Source organism: Cuculus canorus, chromosome 7 (genome assembly GCF_017976375.1).
Source record: "Cuculus canorus isolate bCucCan1 chromosome 7, bCucCan1.pri, whole genome shotgun sequence".
Lineage (NCBI taxonomy): Eukaryota > Metazoa > Chordata > Aves > Cuculiformes > Cuculidae > Cuculus > Cuculus canorus.
In genome coordinates, this window is record NC_071407.1 from 33533548 (window position 1) to 33548269 (window position 14722).

The 14722-nt window shown below is 47.9% G+C and overlaps 1 protein-coding gene across 1 annotated transcript in view; it reads left to right on the plus strand.

The window, feature by feature from the left end:
- The window catches only part of PWWP2B (PWWP domain containing 2B), a 70015-nt gene extending 56367 nt beyond the window's left edge, over positions 1-13648 (plus strand). The window contains exon 3 of the mRNA XM_054071567.1: positions 13102-13648. The gene's annotated coding sequence lies outside the window, so the exon portion shown is untranslated. The remainder of the gene's footprint in view (positions 1-13101) is intronic.
- The last annotated feature ends 1074 nt before the right edge of the window (positions 13649-14722 follow it).

A 14722-nucleotide genomic window follows, 5' to 3' on the forward strand; every position in this document is an offset into this window, starting at 1 on the left:
CCAGTTCCAACCCCCCGTGCTATGGGCAGGGACACCTCCCACTGGCTCAGGCTGCCCAAGGCCCATCCAACCTGGCCTGGAACACCTCCAGGGATGGGGCAGCCACAGCTTCCCTGGGCAACCTGGGACAGGGCCTCACCACTCTCATAGGGAAGAAATTCTTCCTTATGTCCAGTGTAAATCTGCCCCTCTCCAGTTTATACCCATTGCCTCTTGTCCTGTCACTAGAAGCTTCTACAAGCAGTCCCTCCCCAGCTTTCTTGTAGCCCCTTCAGGTACTGGAAGGTCACTATAAGCTCTCCTCGGAGCCTTCTCTTCTCCAGGCTGAACAACCCCAACTCTCTCAGCCTGTCCTCGTATGGAAGGTGCTCCAGCCTTTGGATCATCCTTGTAGCCTCCTCTGGACCCTTTCAAAAAGCTCTATCTCCTTCTTATGTTGAGGATTCCAGAACTGGACACAGTACTCCAGATGAGGTCTCACAAGAGAGGAACAGAGGGGCAGAATCCCCTCCCTCGCCCTGCTGGCCACACTGCTTTTGATGCAGCCCAGGACACAGTTGGCCTTCTGGGCTGTGAGCGCTCATTGCCGGCTCATGTCGAGCTTCTCGTCAACCAGCACCCCCAAGTCCTTCTCTGCAGGGCTGCTCTCAATCACATCATCTCCCATCCTGTATTGAAACCAGGGATTGCCCTGACCCAGGTGTAAGACCTTGTACTTGGCTTCTCCATCCGATTCATAGGAGAACCTGGATATCAGTGCAAAATGTTCAGAATCCTCCAGTCATACTGGAGTGGAACCTCACTGCCCTAGCAGTGCTGCTCCTCCCAAATGTAGTGGGAGACTTCATCCACCCTTACCTCTTCGTATGAGTTTGGATGGGAATAACAGAGCAGCTGGGAAGAATTTCCTTCAGCCAGGCTGGATTCTGCAAGTTCCCGTTTTATCTTAATTGCTGGCCCCAGAAACCTAGTGTTTTCATATGGGAGGTGAGCTGAGTACTGAAAGCTGCAAGAGAAGGAAATAATAATAATAATGAACTATTAACAAAGCTAAGCACGTGTTTGAAAATGCTGACTGTGAAGCATAAAATAGAAGTTTGTTGTAATGAAACTGAATTGGAGCTCATTGAATTTTTTTTTACTGTGGAAGATGATGTTGGGTTTATTGGAAACATGGAGTTTCACTTAAATGCATCTTTGTGAAATTGTTGGGTTTTTTGTTTGAATTCGCTTCAGTGAATTGGATGGGAGCAGCATGGACAGGGGAGCTGAGGCCAACAGGTCAACTCCTCTTGCTTGGGTAGCTGAGATCTCAGGCTTACTTGGAAAATGCAGCCAATCCTTCCTGAAGGCACAGGCTAAAGATCAGGGGAAATAGTTGAAATGCTGCTTTTGGATACAAGTGAAATGAGAAAAAGGTGAAAAAAAACCATCTTGTTTATTTCTGGTCACTCACCTCTGTCTATTTACTGGCTGGGAACTGCTGAGTGGTTGAGCGCATCCCCAGGCAGCCTCCGCACCCACCCAGAGGAAATCACCCCCCTCTCCTTCAACCTGAAACAGGTCCTGTCCTGGGCACTTTTATTTTTGCTTACTTGGGAAGCAGCTAGAGTCTAAATGGTACTTTTCCAGAAGAGGAAAAGATGGCATATTACACTTTTAGTGAATTCCTTGTTTATGTTACCAAAAAAAGAATGAGTTTGTTCTCTGCTTTTTGTCTGCAGTCCATCGTAGTCCGTGCAGAGCTATATACATTTCCAGGTGGTGGATAGGAAATGATAGCTTAGTATGTCCAAAACTCTCTTCCTACTCCAAGTAAACAAGGTCGCTAGCTCTGTATTGCCTCTTTGCACTGTTCCATACGTTGTCACTTATTTTCTCCCGTTTTTCTCCAAGTGGCATTGCTTTCCCTTGCTCAGTGACAGTGATGTGCAGCCACGGCTGATCTGGTTGCTTCAACAACTTTGGAAGGCATTCCTGATGCTGGGGCCGAGGTTTGGAGCTGGGTAGGCGATCCTTAATAAACTGGCTTCCTATTTCCCTCGGAAATGCCTTCCTCAGCAGTCAGTTAATTGCAGCAGGGCTCACTCAGAGCTCACTCGGAGCTCGATGCTTGCAGGCACGATGCCAGGCTACAGCTGCAGAAGGGAAGCCTGTCCCTGCAGCAAAGGGGGACACAGCAGCAGCCGGAGGGGCCAACAGGCCAGGAGAAGGGGCTGCTGCAAGCCCAGAGTTAACAATTTCCTGGCTGCTCTCTAATTTGGGCTTTTCCCCCCTTTATCTGCCTTCTGATCGCTCAGCCTCTGTGTTTGCCCAAGACCACTCTCTATGCCCAGGCTAGAAGTGGGTGAAGGTGGCCTAAGAGGTCCCAGGCACATCATGAGACCAAATGGGGAAGGGTTCGTTAGTATAGCCTCGTCACCTCAAAGGAGACACTTTAAAAACAGCATTTGACAAGGAAAGTATTTGAAAGGGCATCTCACAACCTTGTCAGCTTTGGCTTCTTGGGTATTTTTAGCACTGTGCTGTTATTGTACGGTGTGATGGGTGAGAGGCACCCAGAAGACACCTGGGGAAGTTCCAGCTCACATATCATTTGGAGAAATTTTGGTAAATAAAAGGGAGGATTGGGAATTCAACAACCTCCCCAGCGTGGCTGGCAGCCAGTTCAGCCCTGCCCTAACTGCCAGGCTAAAATAAACAGGACTAAAATCCTGCTGCCAGCAGGATGCCTGACTCCTCACACCAGCCTGACCTTCCCAAACACATTACCTAGCGCTGGAATTGCTGCAGATTGGGGCGAGTGTCATGAAAATTCCTAAATTAAATATATTTGGGGCTTCAAATTGTGAAACACTCTTTGTGCCTCCAGCCAGGAGCTCTGCCTTGCACTCCCAGTGCTCAGTGGTTGCAGAGGGAATGGAGCATGGAGGTCCCTGGCAGGGTCCTGCTGCTGCCTTTTTCCCAAGCTCGCTGCCACCCACCCTCAGCAGAAGCCTGGAAATGCAGAGATTCATTTTAGGCCTTCAGATTTATGCTAGGAGTGTCCCAAGATGTTTCCAATTTACAGGATTTCTTGTGTAATTGTTTTCTTAGCCATCCCTAGCTATTAACAGTTTTTCTTATGAGTCACTAAATAATGTGTAATTTATACAGCTGGATTTTATGCTTGGAATAAGCACTCAGCTTAGCAAGTGCTGCAAAGAAAGTTTAGGGTTTTTTTTTTAAATTTAGAAATCCATCCCAAAGGCCATTAAAAGCAACAGAGATGATATTGCGGTAAAATAAGGAGAAATTACTGTCACATTTTTTGCAATTAGCTACAGAATGCCATGCAGGTGAACCTCCTGCTTGAGAAAAGTTTTAATTCTCTGGTAAATTGGATGTGACTTTCCTGTAAGTGTCGTCACCTTGTCCTCCTGCAGTTTAAATTACAAGGAACAAGAGCACTGCTGGCACAATGTGGCTAAACCAAAGTGACTGGGCATCCCAGCAAACAGCTCAGTTGTTTCCAGCAGGTCGTGGCAGAGCTCACACCATTCCTGGACCTCAGCTGGGGTCAATGACCACCCTGCCAAGAGCGCTTTTCTACCCACTGATTTAAATTGGGCAGCCCTAATTTAACCTTTGAAAATTGGCATTATAAAAGAAGAGATAAATTTTACATCCTCACATCTCTGGCTGGAACTAACGGTGGTGCCATCAATAGCTGTGCTGTGGATTAATTAGTCTGGTAATTCATGGCCGTGCCTCGGGGATGCTGCTGCAAGAACTGATGGCTTCTCCACCGCAGCGTATAGCTGGTGGTGGTGGGACCAGCCTGTCCGTGTGTCCATCCCACAGGTGTTCAGCCTGCGGAGCTGCTGCTGCTGAGCAGGTGGGAATGTTGGAGCTGTGAGGAGGAGGATGCTAGGATGTGGATGAGGTTTCAAACCCATGCAGAGCGAATGCTGGAAATAAGCAGTGGGCACGGGACAAGCAGCTTAAGATGACTTTTAGGGACAGCCATGAGTGACCTCCACACTGTGCTGAAGACCACCAGATCCCTCCTGGGGTGCACATGATCATATCTTCCTGATAAAAGCTGGCAGCCCCCATGTCTTGCAGGGTATGAGGGCAGGAGAAAAGTGCAGTTTAAAACTCCAGTTTAAATCTATAACTGTCACAGGGATTTGTGCAAGGCTAAAATACGTCCCACTGGTTTTCAGACCATGGGAGCCCCCGCAGCACCCAGAAGTCATTGACCATTGCTCCTACGGACCCTATGACTTGCCAAAACACATGCCAAGGGAAAACTGCAGCTGGACACTGCAGCCTGGCGTGCAGTGATGCCGGGTCTGGCCAGCTGATGAAGCACTGGGGCCACAGCTCTTTTCCAGCCAACGGCTGGCACATCTGAGCGTCTCTCCATGGAGCAGCCTCTGCCCATCGAGATCCCCAGCATCCCTGGATGGCCACAACCCTGTGCCTCTCAGTGCCTGTCTCATCAGTGGGCCAGCTTTTGGAGCAGCAGTATGATTTAAAATGGATTGGATAAAATCCAAGGGTATAAAACGCTGCAGGAAACTGTGGAAAATGGGCTCATTCTGACTTCTAGATAATGGAACCAGATTTGATAGTTTTTACTACTTTGTGCCATGGCCAGCTGGGGAAGGAGCAACCGTAACGCTGCTCCAGCATCTTCCTTGGCTCTTCTGTGGAGTCAATACAGGAATGAGTCACTTGGCGTCATTTCTGTCATGGGATAGGCCCCAGGGCTTTATTTCTGCCTTTCCTGTGGCTATAATGAGAGGTTTAGTTGGTGCAAAAATTCAGATTTTGGACTACATCTGAAATCTTTTGGCAGTCCTCAGAATTGCAGCATATTTAGGGTGAAATTTATTGGGGAACTGTGGAAAGGCTCAACAAGAAGTAGCTGGACTACTATGTCCATAGCAAAAGGCAGGTGATTGTTAGCAGGGAAATAGTCTGATACAGATCTTCTATAAAAAGCCTTTTTTATCATTTATTATATAATTAAGTTGCAGCTTCCACTGGAGATTCATCTGACCAACACTTTGCTGTGTACTGCGGGCTAGGTTTTGTGTACAATAATGGGAGCCTGGGTGTCTAAACGTGGATGTCTTTGGAGTTAGGCAATCCAAAAGATGTTCACAGGCCACATAGAAACTGCAGGACTGACTCAGCGCTCAGGAGATTTAGTCTCAGAGTTGGCTTTTTGCTCTTCATGAGTGCTTTCTTTCTTCCTGGCTTCTTTCCTCCTCCTCCAATCAATAATGTACAGTATTTTAAACAAGGAAAAGATGTTCCAGTTCAACTCATCTCATTGATGTTCTCCTTTATAGATACAGAGAACAAGACAACTGCACAGAATGGTCCCAAAGCTCCATTTCTTTGCAATAAAAATTCATTTTAAGGGACTTGCTTTTTAAAGTTGCTTTCATAGCTATAAAAAGAACATGGAAATGTTTCCCTTTGGTATGTCTACATCCTTCCCACTAAATAAGTGATTTCCTTTTCTCTTTGCTGATTAGGAAGTTCTCCTCTGGAGGTTCAGCTTTGATGTCTCAGAAAAAAAAAAAAATCAAATTAGCAAATCTACAGGAAGGAATTAGCACAGCTGTGTTCCCTGGGCCTGAAATTCAGGGATTAACCCTCTGACTTAATACATACTGGCTTCAAGCGGGCTAAGAAAATGAGAACACAGCCGCTTATTTTCAGTGAGAACTGTGTTCCCTGCCCAGAGATCCTGAAGGGCAGAAACAAGGCAATCAGGGATGCAGCAGGAGGTAGTTTGGGAAGCCTGGAGAGTGTCACATGCCACTATGGCTACTGCAGGACAGGCATAGAGCCTCCCACCATCCCCCAAGCTGGCCCCAACCACGCTCCGCCTTCGGCACTGCCAGCATGGGATGCCCTAGGGAACTGCTGCCAGGGTGGTGCCATGCCATGCTCTGCCATGCTGTGCCATGCCGTGCAGTATTGTGCAGTGTTGTGCCATGCCATGCCATGCTGTGCCACGCTATGCTGTGCCATAGAATCATAGAATCACCAGGTTGGAAAAGACCTCTTGGATCATCTAGTCCAACCATTCCTATCTGCCACTAAACCATATCCTTCAGCACGTCATCTACCCATCTTTTAAATACCTCCAGGGACAGTGACTCCACCACCTCCCCGGGCAGCTGTTCCAGTGCCCGATGACCCTTTCAGTGAAATATTTTTTCCTGATATCCAGTCTGACCCTCCCCTGGTGCAGCTTGAGGCCATTCCCCCTTGTCCTGTCCCCTGTCACTGGGGAGAAGAGCCCAGCTCCCTCCTCTCCACAACCTCCTTTCAGGTAGTTGTAGAGAGCAATAAGGTCTCCCCTCAGCCTCCTCTTCTCCAGGCTAAACAACCCCAGCTCTCTCAGCCGCTCCTCGTAAGACTTGTTCTCCAGCCCCTCACCAGCTTCGTTGCTCTTCTCTGGACACACTCCAGAGCCTCAAAGTCCTTCTTGCAGTGAGGGGCCAGAACTGAGCACAGCACTCGAGGTGCGGTCTCACCAGTGCCGAGTGCAGGGGCAGAATCACTTCCCTGGACCTGCTGGCCACGCCATTTCTGATCCAAGCCAAGATGCCATTGGCCTTCTTGGCCACCTGGGCCACTGCTGGCTCATGTTCAGCAGCTGTCAATCAACACCTTGCCATGGCAAGCCATGATGTTCTGTGCCATGCCATGATATGTTGAGCTGTGCCATGTGGATCCCTGGGGCTGCCTTGGGCTGCCATCCCCATGGCCTCCCGCACAGCAGACCCCATTCTCCATGGCAGCTGGCCCCACTTTGATGTGAAACTGGGAATAAAATAAAGCCCCTGAACTGTGAAAGTCTTAGGGCACAGTAGCTAAGGAAACTGTAAAAAGTAGCTGGTTAAGATGTATTTGCTGTGTATTCCTTCTCTGTGGAAAACTCAGCTGGATCAGTTCTACTTAATGTGTTTATGGTTGTTCAAAGTTATTGTGACAGTTATTGTGACAAAGTTATTGTGACATGTGCTCCATGTGTTTTACTTTCTGAAGAAATACCTTTGCTCATAGAATCATAAAATCATAGAATAGTTTGGGTTGGAAGGGACCTTAAAGATCATCCAGTTCCACCCCCCTGTCATGGGCAGGGACACCTCCCACTGGCTCAGGCTGCCCAAGGCCCATCCAACCTGGCCTGGAACGCTTCCAGGGATGGGGCAGCCACAGCTTCCCTGGGCAACCTGGGACAGGGCCTCACCACTCTCATAGTAAAGAATTTCCTCCTCATGTCCAGTCTAAATCTGCCCCTCTCCAGTTTATACCCATTCCCCCTCGTCCTATCCCCACAAGCCTTTGTAAACAGTCCCTCTCCAGCTTTCTTGTAGCCCTTCAGGTACTGGAAGGTCGCTATGAGGTCTCCTCGGAGCCTTCTCTTCTCCAGACTGAACAACCCTGACTCTCTCAGCCTGTCCTCACATAGGAGTACTCCAAGCATCCTCCCTCTTGTCCCTGCCAAAAGCAGAGTAAAGCCCTTCTGCCCCCGTGAGTCACACAGCAGCAGTCCTCTGCAGGCTGGGGCAGGACATCGCTCTCTTCTCCCATCCTGCTTTTAGACCAGAAAATTCCCACTCAGCATTTGTCTGAGACCAGAAACACCCGTGGCAGCCGAGACCCTGCCTGGTGCACAGCAGAGGCTGCAGCCCCCGTGTCCCCATCCCCACCCCAAGCCACGCCATAGGGACCAGATCCCCATCCCTGTGGACTGGAAGGGACAGCAGGAACCCACCATCAAGGGCAATGCATTCAAGGTCTATGTCTGAGTGTTATTTTTCCATTTCCTTTCATTAAGTGAACTCTCTGCCTGTTTATCTGAACTATAAATAGTTTCCTTCGTGTCTGCGTTTGCTCTCCCTGTGGTCAATAACACACAACGGTGTGGTTTGGGGATGGGGTTTTTTAAAACTGATTATTTTTTTTGCCTATCGCTGGTGGCAGAACAGAGTGCGAAAACAGATTAAACAAGGAGAGATTAAAGTGAGAGGCGTGTAAATGGGTCTGAAAATAAACCCTGTGCTCCTTAAGCCAACACAGGTCTGTTGCACCCAGTGCAGCTCAGTGCCTTTAAAGAGTAATAAGTCCCTTGATTTCTGTTGGTGATAGAAGCAATAAGTGTAAATCCTCTGATGAAAGCAGAGTTCATCTCTCTTTCTTTGTGTAGGGTTTGGGAAGGGCGTGAATAAACCATTTCAGTGGCTTTTACCAGTTCTGACTGAGCCACAGGACTATCTCCGAGTTCATTTGCATTGACTTTATTTATCTCTTTAAAACACCAGAAAATGAATTTTTATGCATCTCAGCACGCGTTTTGCCAGCACCAGTCCTGCGCTGGAGCTTGTAGAAGGGTAGTGAGTCCTCACGCTGGGGCACCTCATCTGCCTGCTGAGCAGAGCAGTTTGGTGTTGTGTGTGCCAAAAATCCACTGCCAAACGCGGAGCAATGCTGTGCTCAGAAACTGCTTTACCGAGGAGCCCACTCCATCCACCCCCATCGTGTTGTGGCTTGGTGACGTATCAGAGCCGCCGGCTCCCTGTCCTTTCCCAGCAACGGGTGCCCCAGCATCCAGGACACCTCACAGAGTTACTAAAATGATGACAGCATGCGACTCTGTCACCCATTTTGCAGCAGTTCATCTTGGCCAGAGCACAGAGGAGCCGCTCCTTGTACTGCCCTGTATTTACTTTGGGCTCCAGACCATTTTGGAGACCTTGCTTAACATCACCCCGAGGCAGAGCCGGGGTGGCTGTTTGAATCATGGAATCACAGAATCATAGAATCATAGAATAGTTTGGGTTGGAAGGGACCTTAAAGATCATCCAGTTCCAAACCCCCTGCCATGTGCAGGGACACCTCCCACTGGCTCAGGCTGCCCAAGGCCCATCCAACCTGGCCTGGAACACCTCCAGGGATGGGGCAGCCACAGCTTCCCTGGGCAACCTGGGACAGGGCCTCACCACCCTCATCGTGGAGAAAATCCTCCTTATATCTAGTCTAAATCTGCCCCTCTCCAGTTTATACCCATTGCCCCTCATCCTATCTCCACAAGCCTTTGTGAACAGCCCCTCCCCAGCTTTCTTGTAGCCCCTTCAGGTACTGGAATGTTGCTATGAGGTCTCCTCGGAGCCTTCTCTTCTCCAGGCTGAACAACCCCAACTCTCTCAGTCTGTCCTCTTATGGGAGGTGCTCCAGCTCTTGGATCATCTTTATAGCCTCCTCTGGACCCATTCCAATAGCTCCATCTCCTTCTTATGTTGAGGATTCCAGAACTAGTGGAAGTTCTGGAAGTTCTGACCAGAACTTTGGTCAGAAGGTGCAGGATAACAACCGAGGTGGGGATCATGGGCAGCAGCTGAGTAAAAGGTGAGGAACTTCTCCCAGAGACCTCCACAAGGCAGGGAGCCTTGCACCCATGTAGGATGCTGCTGGCCCATCAGCTGCAGGGCTTGCTCTGCACCCAGGTCCATGGGTCACTGGCTATTCTGCAGTGCAAAAATCAAATCTGTTCTTAAGCAATGTAAAATCCCTATCTGGATCTCCTAACAGGAGCTAGCACCTGGGAAAAATCCAGGTGTCACGGCTTTCATGGATTCTGAACCATGTTTGCTCCAGCCTGGGAACACCAGCTGCTTCTGGCACAGCAGGGGAGGATGTGGCTCTCTAAGGGTTGGCTGCATTTGCTTCTGAGCACCTGGAAAGGCTTGGACGTGGTGAATACCATCACAAAAAAAAAAAAAGGCAGAGCCACGCTAGGGTCATTGTGCAAGACCTGCCTGGAAGGAAATGGAAAATCACAGATCAGGGGAGACTAAACTGATTTCTGGACAGGGAGGTCATGCCTGAATAAAGCAGAGGAATTTTTGCTGATGCTCTGCTGCTTATGCAGCCCGGCAGGGTGGGGGGAGCCGCGCAGACAGGCCCGGCATGCCATAATTAAGAGTGTGTGCAATTTCCTATCAGAGGCATTAGCAATACGTAAGGTGTGGAGTAATGGAAAATGTGGAAAGCTGGCGCACTGGCTTGAAAACTAGCTCAACAAGAAATAACCTTGTGCTTCTGTAGGTGGATAATTGAGAAGTGTCAATTATATACGGCTGGTGCATAAGAGGATTACTGCGCTACAGAAAAGACCTCTTTGTCTGGAAAAATTACTAGTTGATAACAGAGATATTCCCCTCCCTTCTTGATTGTGTAAACAGCATTGGTGTATTTGCATTGCCTTCTCTCTTGTGAAAATAGAAATGCGTTTGCTCGGCATGTGTGTCCCTGCACTGCCAGGACTTTTAACTGTTTTGCCGCTGGCACCTCACTACATCTAGAAGTTAAAAACTCTTTTTGGAAAGCCCAGGATTGGAAGGAAGGAGAAAACCAAAGAGCCCACGTATTCCTATATGTTTCATTCAACATGCATCATCAAATGCTTGGTGTTAGTTACCATGAAAAGCTTTCCATTCCCACTTTCGTTTACAGAAAAAAATGACAATTGGTTTGACTATAGGCTTTGCATAAACTTTTCACAAAGGTAATTAGTATTTATTGACATTTAGAGGTTTACTCGGAGACAGAATGTGTGACATTTGGAGAAATAAAGACTTTCAGTGAGTCTTAGGAAGTATTTCCTGAGTGAATTTTCAGGTTGCTAAATCTAAACCGGTGCCCATAAACCGACTCAGCTACAAGCATTCTCATAAATCAGAAATTGTGTTAAAAAATCATCTAAACTGCAGAACGCCAGCGTACGTGTGCCGTACCTGTAGTTCCAGCTACAGGTGAACTACACAGCTACAGTTCCAGCTACAGGGTGAGTGGCCTAAAAGGAAATGATACTTTTTTGTAGCAGAAATTGTCTAGCTTCTAAAACCAAACTCTGTGTGAGCTGTAAGCTAAGCGAGTGAGGTATTTTTCCCAACAAGAGTTTAAAACCCTTGCAGCATTCTCCGTGTCTGTTTTTTCCCTTACTGACTTGGCTTTGCACTGTCTGTTTTTTATACACTTTTAGGGTGTTGCAATGTATTATTTTAAGAAAAAAGCCAAGAGGAGAGAGGGTATTAATTCCTATTAAAAGCAATATGAACTTACTCCTCTGTTCCACAAAACGAGGCCTCTTTATTTACTGAATTCTGAGCAACTGGTGGGTGGATGGTGCTGGTGCAGCTCCAGGGGGCTGTGGCTTGGGGTGTTCTGCTCCCAGCTGGCAGAGCTGTGTTTTGAAGGTAGGATTAGGCTTATCAGGGAGTTTCGGCTTCTGGCCTTGCCAAGACGTGCCCTATGGTGCACGACGGGGCTGCTGCTGGCAAACGGTACTGACTGGTGAGGTTATTGGAGGTGATGCTTCTGAGAGCAAGGTGATTGCAGAAGGGCGGTGGTGGGGTTCAAAGTGGTCCTTGGGGCAATTAGGGAAAATCCTCACCAAACTTGAGGCTTTTAGGAGAGCTTTTGCTGTGAACTTGGCTAAGCTGGGGTAGGGAAGCTGGGAGGGGTGATGCTACAGCGGTGATTACGCTGTGGCTTGGGTTGTGTTTGTGAGCGGGTGGTCTTTGCTGACTTGCATTAGCTGGGGCGATCAGAGCAGGCCCAGGAGGAGTCCCCTTCCTCCTCCTGAGAAGGAAGGAGCAAACCCTGACGTCAGCAGAATCTTGGATTGCAGTTCTGGCAGGCGCTTCCTGGGAAAAAAGCGAAAAAAAAGTGCTGTTTGTCTGTGTGTTAGGGCTTGTCTCACCAGAAAAATATCCTGACAACTTGCTCCTCTCCAACCATGGCATCATGCTGACCAGGTCTTTGGCAGAGGTGGGGTGAGATGTTCTGGAGACACAGAGTCTCGCGGCTGCCCAGAGGACTGTCCCTCTCCCCATTGGACCATCCCTCACCCCATAGAACCACCCCTTATCCCAGGAGACCATCCCTCACCCCAGGACATGGCTGTACCTGATGGTGAAGAAGAGAGAAAAAGAGAAAACAAGTGTGACCAGACCCTGTGAGGAGAGATCCCTTTACAGGGTCGGGGCTGGAAAGGTTGCAAGTCACTCACCCCAAGTGACTGAAGCTGGGGTTCAGTTCACTTAATGCCCGTGTGAAAGTTCTCAGCTCTCAGATTTTTCATTCTAGCACGTTTTTATACATATGTATCTTTCTACCTTAGGTAACAGCTTAATAACAAGCATAATTAGAAGTAGACTATGAGTTCTCGTGTTCAAATAGTTAGGAATAAAATACTCCTCAAATTCTTTCTCTTCCACTGTGTGTTGTGAAGGAGTAGCTCAAGCATTGCCAGATGTAAGGTGGCTGAGTTTCATTCCTGATGGCTGTTGCTCTCCGCCTGTGCCTTGGACCATCTCACAAGGGCATTTGGTCACGTATGGCCACATGATAACAACTCCACAGACACCTTCACTTGCAAGTGTTGTGTTTTGAATTCATTACTCCAATTTGGATCTTGATGCCTGGTCTGAAGTAGATCTCTGACTCACATTGTAGGGGGACAATGAGTTTTTCTTTAATAATTGAATGTTTTCAGATTTGCCAAATTCCTGCTCATAACCAACCAAGTTTTCTCAGATACCCTCTACTTCAAAGTGTGGATTACCTCTGGCATTGCTCCCTGTGTAGCCAAAGAACAGATTAAATCACTCTGAATGCCACAACTTTCCATAAAGCGTGCCAAATCAGTATGGCAGTGTCACATTTCTGCATAGCAAAGTACCACACGCCAGGATTTTATGCCGGGGTATTATTAGTGAAATGCTGTGATCTGAAATTAAGCCTTTGAACAAGACTGCCTGGGGCTGGTGGGCATCGGGAGTGGCAGTTGGCATCTGGATCAGCCACTGCAGGGGGCTGGCAAGCACTGGGGTCTTCCCGATTCCTGATGTCCCTTTTGCTGACAAAGGGAATTTCAAGTGATGTACATTTGTAAAATACTTCTTAGTTTCAACATCTGTGTTGCATATTTATTTACTAACTTTATATTCAACCAAGCTAACTCTGAATGTTACCTTTGCTCTGATTTAAGTTAATCCCAGCATTTGTGCTTGTGTTTTGCAGTGACCTGAAATGCAGTAAAAAGGCTGGGCGAGTGCAATGCCTGGAGGAAACGTGCAACGTCCGGCGGCAGGAGACGCGTCTCTGCCCTGCCAGAGCATTCCAGCAAGGGCCACCTGGAACAGGCAAGAAAGTCACCCCAAGTCTCAGGTTTTTCTGCTAGCTAAAACCAGATAGAGATTAACATCATCTTCAGGGAGAGGAAAAAAAATAAAGGAGCTCCAAAGGTCATATGTGTAATTCAGGGATGAAATTTCAAAGTCTGGATTTAGAAATGAGAGCCAAAGGCTCCAAGACTGCAATCTATTGCTGAAACCACGCTGGTGACTAACCAAAAAGGTCTGCCCTAAAAATGTAAAAATCATGAATCATTCCTGAAAGCCAGAAAATGTTTTGTAACTTCCATGACTCCAGCTTAAACTCTCAGCATCCTGTTTGCTGCTGGCCTTGGTTCGAGGGCTTTGACTTACTCATCCATTAGGAAGGTTTACCCTGAAAGCATGTAGGCTTGAAACTTGTCTTTGAACAAACTGAATAAAGACACACTTTTGACCAAAGTGTATGTGTGTATGTGTATTGATGCTTCTCTGTCATTCATCTGCAAACAGGAGGAATATCCGTATTCATTTATTTCCTGGGACCCCAGGGTGTGGCTGTTTATGTTTGTACGGCTCGGATGCAGAGCAGCAGATACTCACTGAATGGCGTCACACTTGAACGTGATTCCATCTGCCGGTTGCTATCCTGCATGGCTTTGTCCGCAATGGGACACGCGGTGCTGACGAGAGCGTGGGCATCGCGGGCAGGGAGGGCATTGGCCCCGGCTGCTGGAGAGGAATCCCCCAGCGAGCCCTGCAGTGAGGGCTCTGCAGCTGCTGGGAATGCCAGGGGCTCTCCCCGACCCAGCACTGGTGAGCAGCGAGTCAGGGATGCCCGAGAGAAAAAACACCCACGGAGTGTGCCTTTTCATTAGTCCACATCTTGTGCATGAAGGGTGTTTTGTGAAACAGTGACAGAGAGCACACTTGGCACAATAGTAGCAGATGTTGTTTTCAAAGAAAGGTTTCTATGTGTGTGTATGCAGATAGAGAGATATATTACACATATATAGCTTGCTGTGGTTTTATAGAGAAATACGAGAGATTCTGACTGTGGTTAATTTGCAGTTTAAAATACACCTTTTCAGAGACTTCAGGAAATAACTCATGTCTGATTTGGTGGCAGAAGAATGGGACTTCAGCTTTCTGCAGGACTTCTAGCAGACAGGTATTGCTTAGTGGATCTTTTCTTCCTCCAGCAATGGCCCACCACAACGATGCAGACCTGGGAAACAGCAGTCACTGGTGGGAACTTCTGCACTGACCCCACTTCCCTCTCCTTCCAAGGGCAATACTCAGCAATGCCAAATAACCCTTAAAGCGAAGGTACCACTTCTTCTGTATTTTTTTAAATCTTTTTCTTTCCTTGTGCATATCTCTAGAAGCTGTCCATCAGAGTCAAGTGGATTCCAGTCTATTGAGAACAGTTCTTTTTTTGGTCACATTTTGTGGACCTTTGGGTCTGCAGGGGTCTGGGAATCCCAGGCCAAAACCCAGTAGATACTCATCTGTTGGGTAAAACTCTT